Here is an 8761-nt window from a genome sequence, read left to right as displayed (position 1 = left end):
GAGGAGTTTTACTCGATGGGAAACATAAATACCTAGGTTCGCTTTACTTCAGAAATGATTTTTTTCTCTGTTAGAGGAATGAGAACTTTTTTAGAAAAATATGTGCCCAATGTCACAGAGACACAGTGGGATGGGAGTCATTGGAGCTGGCTGGATGGAGAGGAGTTGACTGCCCCTTAAACAACAGTGGGATCTTTTTTTGGCATTAAAATTGCTGTCCCTGCCCTTTCTCCCCGCCCCCCACTCCCGATTTGTCAGGAGGATCCACCGAAATAGTATTTCAAAGAGCTTTTCGTTTGTTGTGGTTAAAATATGTATCAAAACATTTGCCATTTTAACCATTTCAAGTGTATAATTCAGTGACATTAATTACATTCACCATGTTGCATAACCATCATGCACTATTCATTTTCAATGTTTATTTGAAAGTGCTTTTGGAATGATAAAGTACTCTATTCATATGAAGTGTGTGTGGGAGACAGCATCCCAGTCTGAATTTAAATGGGGTTGGAACTATGAGAGCTAACAGGGAGGAGAAGGCTATGGACAATATTTAAGGAGGCACCTGACATTCAGGGTTCCTTATGTGCTCACTCTGCTCATGCAGGACCCTGAGAGTGAGGGCCTCCTTAAATCTCTTCCCCATCCCCTAACTGTATCACTGTTTCTTGGTTGAAATGGTATTGCATGCAGCTGATAACCAAAAGTCTGGTGGTTTGGTTCTAACCTGCTCAGAAGCTCTTTGGGAGAAGGAGCTGGTGATCTGTTGTTGTTGTTATGTGCCGTCGAGTCGCTTGAGACTCATAGTGACCCTATGTACAATAGCCCTAAACTCTGCTCTGTCCTGTGCCAATCGCACCGTCTCCAATACACCCATCCCGATTACCCCAGTCACCTCATAGAGGGCCTTCCCCTCCTGTGCTGTCCCTCCACCCTCCCAAGCATGATGTCCCTCTCCAAGGAATGGTCCCTCCTTACAACATGTCCAAAGTATGTTAGACGGAGCCTCAGAATCCGTGCCTCCAAGGAGCCACCTGGTTTAACCCTTTCCAGGATGAATCTGTTTGTTTTCCCAGCAGTCCATGGTACTCTCAATACTCTTCTCCAGCACCACAGTTCAAAGGCATCAATTCTCCTTCTATCCTCCTTGGTCATTGTTCAACTCTGATGCATAACAAGTGATTGCAAAGACCATGGCCTGTATCAGGTGCACCTTAGTCTCCAGAGAGACACCGTTGCTCTTGAGTACTTTAGAGAGGTCCCTAACAGTAGACTTTCCCATGGCAATATGCTTTTTAATTTCCTGGCTACTGGTGCCAAGAGTGTTGACTGTGGAGCCAAGCAAACTAAAGCTGTGAACAATCTCAATCTCTTCACCATCCATCCTGATGCTACCAATTGGCCCAGTGGTGAGAATCTTTGTCTTCTTGATATTGAGCCTACATCTGTGAAAAACACAACCGAGAAAGTCCTATGACTAGTCCTACTCCGGTAGTTCTACGTGGCCACTATGAATAGAAAATTGACTTGACAGCACCTAACTATTACTTGGGAGAAAGATGAGTGATGTCTTTCTGTGGGATTGCAGCCTTGGAGACCCAGTGGTCTGTCTATGAGTTCATTTAGACCCAATGACAATGATACCTTTTTAAAAAAATGATAACTAATTATTTATAATCCATGGACTGCAGAAAGAGCAAATAAATATGCCTTGGCTGAAGAACAACCAGGGTGTTCCTTAGAGGCAACCGTGGTGAAATTTGGTCTCACATGCTTTGGGCATGCTGTTGAGAGGGGCCAGGATTTGCAAAAAGTCATGATACCAGGAAAAGTGGAAGATCAGAGAGAGAAAGACTCTCAACAACATGGATTGACTGCAATAATGGGCTTGTACCCACTGCAGATCATGAGGCTGGTGCAGATCATGAGGGCAAGTCCAGATCTGCTCAGAGGGCCACCGTGAGTCGTGGTTGACTCCATGGCACATAACAGTAATGACAGTAAATTGCATTACTGGTCCTGATGATAAATAAAAGAGACTATTAAAAGTATAAGTACAAAACTAAACACAGATCAAGATGCAGTTGACAAAACAGATCAAGGGAACATGACATGGTTTAAAATCAGGAAGAGTGTATGTCAGGGTTTCATGATTCATACCCATTCAATCTGAATACTGTGCAAATCATTTGAGAAGCTGGACTGTGTGAAGAAAAATGTGATATCGGGATCAGAGGAAGACTTATCAACTACCTGCGTTATGCAGATGACACAACCTTGCTTGCAGAAAGTGAGGAGGACATGAAACACTTGCTGCAGAAGATCCAAGACTACAGCTTTCAGTATGGGTTACATCTTTACATCAAGAGAACAAAAATTCTCACCTCTAGACCAATAGGCAACATCAGTGACCGATGGAGAAAAGATTGAAGTTGCAAATGATTTTATTTTACTTGGATTCATAATCAACACCCTAGGTAGCAGCAGACAAGAAATCAAAAGATATGTTTCACTGGATAAATGCTGTCAAGGACCTATCCTAAGTTCTGAAGAGCAAGGATGTCAGTTTTAAGACTAAGGCGGACTTGATCCAAGCCTTGGCATTTTCAATTTATTTCTATGCATCTGAAAGTTGTACGATGAATAAGGAAGTCCAAATAAATTTGATGTCTTTGGGTTGTGTTGGTGGAGAATACTGATTACCCCAAAGATTAGCAAAGAAGAAACAAATCTGTCTTAACGGAAGTGCAAAACTCACAGAGTTTCCAGAGGCATTTCTTAGAGGCAAGGAAACTTCATCTCACCTACCTTGAGCCTATTTTCATGAGGAAGCAGCCCTTAGCGCAGCATGCTGGCAAAGACAGAGAGGGTCAATGAAAGAGAGGAAGACCCTTGATGAGATGGATTAACACAGTGACTATCCCAATGGGCTTGAGCAGGACAGAGATCATGAAGATGGCACAGGACATGGCAAACTTCAGATCTGTTGTTCACAGAGCTGTTGTGAGTTATAGTCCACTTAATGGCACCTAACAAAACAACAACAACAACAACAACAACAACAACAACAACAACATCATTCTAACTTTGCAGAAGTTGCCACTGGGCCATTTTTAAGATGGTCTTCCAGGTATTTTCATCAATCTGCAACTTCAATTAAATCTCATTTCTTGCTCTCACAAGTATACTAACAGCCAAAGAAAATATAGCTCTGATCCCAAAAGTTCATGGAGTGTTTTAGATCTTCTTCTTCATGGATGGACCTGCAGTCGACATGAATAAGTCACATGGAAAATGACAGGGCAGAAACATGCAGACTCCACTTTACCCCACTTTCCCTTGTTGTGTACCTTCGAGGTGGAACTGACTCATAGCTGAACCTTTAGTGGGTTTTTAGAGGCAGTAAATCAGAGAGGAGGAGATTGTCCATCTTTCTGGCATGGAGCAACCAGTGGATTTGAACTGTGTGCCTTTGGCTTGAAAATACAATTCCTTACCAGTAAGCTCCCTGTGCCACCAGAGCTCCTGATATTAAGGCAAAATAAGAGCTTCATGCACCCATTCTGATTGACCAGAAATTCTTAAAGACACAGATAGGAACAGATCTTCATAACTCGGGGACTGCCCATGCTTCCTTTTCATTCTTTTCTCACTTAAGGTAATTTAACCAGTTGAGATTTCTAACAATAGAGGACTCTTTTACTGTTCCCCAGATAAGTCCTGAAGAAATCGGAGTGGTAGGAAGCCAAGCTTCCTCCTTAAGTATGGGCTTAGGGAAAAGGAGAGTTAATCTTTTCACTTAAATAACTTTTGTCCTTGACATATCCTTACTCATATGTATATTTCTGTCCCACGTCTCTCTTGCCAGTATTAAAATGGTATCATGTAATACCAAATGCCCTGTGATTGGCTCGTTTCACTTAACAACACATTTGCAGAGCTTTATTCTCAGCTATGACTGTACCATAATTAATCACTTCTCTACCGGTTGGGATAGAAGTTGTCTTTTCTTTCTGCAAATAATATAACACTGCAGTGACAAGCCTCCCACACTGCATTTTCTTACATTGAGAAATTCAGCGTGTTGAGTCAAAGAGCACGCACAATTTGACAGCTGCTGCGGAATTATGGGAGAGATAGTTGTGAGTATTGCATGAGCTCTGGCCCTGGTACTTTTCTTGACCAACCTCCTCTGGATTTATGTTCAACTGTAATTCTCACTTAGCTCTTAGGGGCGGTGAGCAAACCCGGAGAGAGTGGTTTTTCTAAAAATCCTTTGGTAAAATGTCTTGAAACAGACATTACTGCCTTGGGAACAGTGTCTCAAGAGAGGAGGGGTGCGTTTCTCCTTCTCCTGCGGCCTTGGTGGAGGGTGGAGCAGGGAGGGCCGCGTGGATGATTTAGCGTCCCTCAGAGGCTGCCTGGAGACGGTGGACGTGTTTGCGAGCCAAACCCCTCAAAATTGTTACTCATGGGGTGACCCTTCAGTGGGTTTTCAAAGGTTGTAAATGTCACAAGAGAGGATTGCCCAACCTCCTTCTGCAGAACAGTTGGTGGACTCAAACCACCGCCTTTGGGTGGACAAAGTCCCTGTTCACTAGGCCTAGTCAAAGCTCTCTTACAAGCGTGAGTGCAGAATCTTTAGAATCTCCTAGGAATGCTCACGGAGTGTGTTAGCGGAGGCCACAGTCCACACGAACAAGGAGAAGATTGGAGCCAGTGACGTGTTGGTTATTGTGAAAATGATTCCAGCGCAGCCATCAGCGGCTGCTTGGGGCTGCTCAGGGTATGGCTGCTTCTGAGTGCATTTGCATTTTACGTCTCACACATTAAAACAACATCGTGACAATAGGTCTTGAGCAAGTCATTCCTTGCTCCCCGGGCAGTGCTTTTTGGACTTCAGGATCTCTGCCCCAGCTCCGTGGCTCATGAGTTGGGAACCACTGAGATGGGATATTGGAAAGCTGAGTGCAAATGAAATCATTAACTCAATGTCGTGGGGAGCGTGCTCTTCACAGGAATCCTGGGGTGAACTTTCATCACACTGAAGGGACACCCTGCCACTCCTATTCCAGGCTCTAGAATGACTCCCCAATGTAGCTATCAACTTTGGGGGCATCTTTTACCCTCTTTCTCTATAGGAAGACCTCAGTGTGTAATGAGCTTATTTCTGGGACCTCTGAACAGGATAGGTGCTGTTATTACTATCAGCAAGTGCTATGAATATTTCTGTTTCTAAATCTTTGCTTCTGTTTCTCTACTTCTCTGTAATGCTACCCCTTTCAACTTTAGTAATCAAAAGTTCTTTAATGGCTTTAATGTTCTTTAACAACCATTCTTTAATGGCTGTTTCAAAGGTCACTTTTTTTTCCTTTTCCAGAGTCAACTTCTTGAAGAGGCTTTTCCCCAACCAACTTAGACCTAAAACAACATAGGCTTTTCTTCTACCAAGTCCTGGTGTCATACACTTGGTATGTTCTATTCCAGGCATAGTACTTCATCTCTTCAGCAACTACTTTTTGAATTTTTACATTAGTGATGTCTTTATAGGGAACTTTTTATAGCAGCTTCTCTGTTAAGAAGCTGCGCTGAAATCCCAAAGACACATGGTTTGAGGCCACCAGCCACTCTGTGGGGAAAGGATGGGCAATCTCCTCCCATGTAATTAACTGCCTCTGAAAAGCCTCTGGAGGGTCAGCTATGGGTCGGTTCTAACTATGGTACAACAACAGCAACAAAACCAATAATGTCTTTATACCTTCTTGGAGCAAGGTAGTAGACACAAGTTAAAAACTGTATTACTTGTTGAAAAAAAAAATAATAAAGCTGATGAGTATGTCTGTGTGTGTGTGTGTGTGTGTGTGTGTGTGTGTGTGTGTGTGTGTATTTGGACCTTCATGATTTGGATCTGCTTAGAGGAGATTTAAAAAAAATATTCTGTCTTGAATCCATTCATTTATATAATATTCATGCTGTACAAAACCAAAACAAAACCCTTACGCCAGTTGCCTTTGAACAGATTCTGACTCCTGGGGGACTACATGTATGTCAGAGTAGAACCAGGTTCCAGGGTTTCCTGTCAAAGAAGATAGTGTCCCATTCTGTTAGGAGTGAAAGAAGAGCTTTGTCACACACAGCTCAAGCCTGACACTGCTGAGCAAACACATGAAGCACTCCCTGCTCTGTCAGTGGAGAGAAGAGTGATGTAGAAGACAAAGAAAAGACGAAGGACTAATCAACTGTAGATCAGAGCAACTTCAGCCTAATGGCATTTGAAATGTAAAGGCTGCTCATTTAGCTGGGAAGGAGCAAGTCAGCATCATGCAGGTGGCATGCACTGGTTTGGTTATATTCTTGTGCTGGGCTGCATAGGCTTGTAGGTCTAGCTGTAAGAATTGTGTTGCCAACCCAAAGGGCGAAGGCTTGAATCCACCAACTGCTCTGAAGAAGAAAGACAAGCAATTTCCTCCCATGTGATTTAAAGTCTCTGAAACCCACCAAAAGTTCAGTTGTGAGTCAGTTCCAACTGGGAGACAATGAGAAGTGAGAAGACACAGGATGGTGATTAGGCACATATGGAGCCCTGGGACGTAGTGGGGAAGAGTTGTGCTGCCAACTGAAAGGCAGGCAGTTTGAATCTACCAGATGCTCTGAGAGAGAAAGATTTTCAATCTGCTCCCGTGTGATTCACAGCCTCTGAAAACCTGCTGAACAGTTGGATGTGAGGCAGTTCCAACTTGACAGCAAACAAGAGATAAACCATAACAACAATAACATATATGATCGTAATTGGTTGTACCGGCTTGTGTCACTATAGCATTTCCCCCAGGAACATCTTATGTGCCTCTTGATACATTTTTCCTAAATGGTTCACATTCTTATATTTTCTGGGAATGGATGAACAGAGTTTTATTCCACTGTCTCTGGTGTAATAGGAATGTGATGGAAGTTGTTGTGTACCACTGAGATGGAACTGACTCATAGCTGACCCTGTAGTGGGTTTTCAGAGGCAGTAAATCTCATGGGTGGGAGTTCTGGTGGCCTAGTGGTAAGAAGCTGCACTGTGATCTCAAAGGCACACAGTTCGAATCTACGTTGAATAAAGGGTGGACATACTCAGGTTTCACTCTGGAATTTATCAGTCTTTGGTCCTTTACCAAGGATGTCTGGAGTTGGAGCTATTATGAGTTAAACGGCACAAAAAAGGGTGGACAATCTCCTTCAGTGTGATTTACTATCTCTGAAAAATCCTTTGGAGGGTCAGTGATGGGTAGGTTCTGACTCAACAGCGCACAACTATAACAACAACAACAACAACAACAACAAATTTCATGGGAAGAGCAGCTTGGATCCAATCCGCTTGAATACCCTCCCTTCCCCCCACCCCCAAGCTGGCAACACAACCCTTTGTCCCAACTCCTTGATGGAACATTGAGTACTACTTTTTTTTTTCTCTTCACTACTTTTGAGTTTTATTATCACTGTCTTTATCTATTATCTGATCTTCATCTTTCAGAATGAAAAACATTATACATAAAATTGGAGATACATTTTTTAATTTTTTATTGTATTTCATTATTTTTTGTGTGTACTATCAAATCAGATCTGACTGGTACAGAAGGAGATTGTTCCTCCTTCTCCATCAGAGCATCTGGTGGATTCGAACCGTGCACCTCTGAGATTGTAGTGCTGCTTCTTGCCACTAGGCCACCAGAGCTTGCCTGGAGATACATTTTTAACACACATATCTACATATGTAAAATGTGTACAGCCATAAAAAAATTAGATGATGTTGGCATTTTACCAGTTGTGGTAATAACTACAGTTGTGGTAGCTTCTGGATCATCTAGATTATTTTAGGGAATGATGATGTTTTTAGTCAGAAAATTAGCGAGAGTGATTTGCATGATATTTTTCCATTGTGCAACATTCTATGTAGTACATATAACTAATAATATGTAAAAAAATAAAAAAGAGGTGTAGTGTAGCTTGCCATGTGCTGAATCCATTTGAAAGCTGAGGACAATCTGTATTCTCACATTCCTGGGCTCAGTGTACTCAGAAAACACTTTGTTGAATGAGCGATAATTAAGTCTTCTACTGGTTTCAACTGTCCTACTTTATTCCTCATGCTGTGCTGTTTGCTGACTCTTTCCCATATAAACAGTGTTATGCTGACCTCAAAGTTAAGAACAAGGTTCCTGAGTGCTGGAAATGGTTTTCACTTGACTACCAAGCTTCATTTCACATACTCTGGGCATGTTGCTAGGAGAGGCTATTCCTATTCCTATTGCATGGAAAGGTGGAGGGTCAGTGAAAGAGAGGAGGGTCCTCGATGAGATGCAGTGACACAGTAACTGCAGCAATGGGCTCAACTGTGTGAGAGACGATGAGAATGGCACAAAATAGGACAGGGTTGAGTCAGACTCGACTCGAAGCCACCTAACAACAACTAACCTAAACTCAAAACCTCATTGCCATCGAGTTGGAACCGGCTTGTAGCTGACCTGCCATTGGGTGGCTGCTGCCATGGGCTCGAGTATATAAACAATGATGAGGATGCCCAGGATAGGACAGGGTTCAGATCTGTGATTCACAGGGTCGCTATGAGTCATACTCTACTCGACATCACCTAACAACAACAAACCACACAGGAGGAGAGTGCCTATCTTTCACCCAAAGAGAGAGGGAGATAGTGAAGCTGGTGAATTTGAACCACCAGAATCACCAGAGCTCCCTTTTGAGCCAATTGGCAGTATCG

Source organism: Elephantulus edwardii, unplaced genomic scaffold, assembly GCF_000299155.1.
Source record: "Elephantulus edwardii isolate Elephantulus edwardi_28Jun2011 unplaced genomic scaffold, EleEdw1.0 scaffold00108, whole genome shotgun sequence".
Lineage (NCBI taxonomy): Eukaryota > Metazoa > Chordata > Mammalia > Macroscelidea > Macroscelididae > Elephantulus > Elephantulus edwardii.
This window is presented reverse-complemented; position numbering follows the sequence as displayed.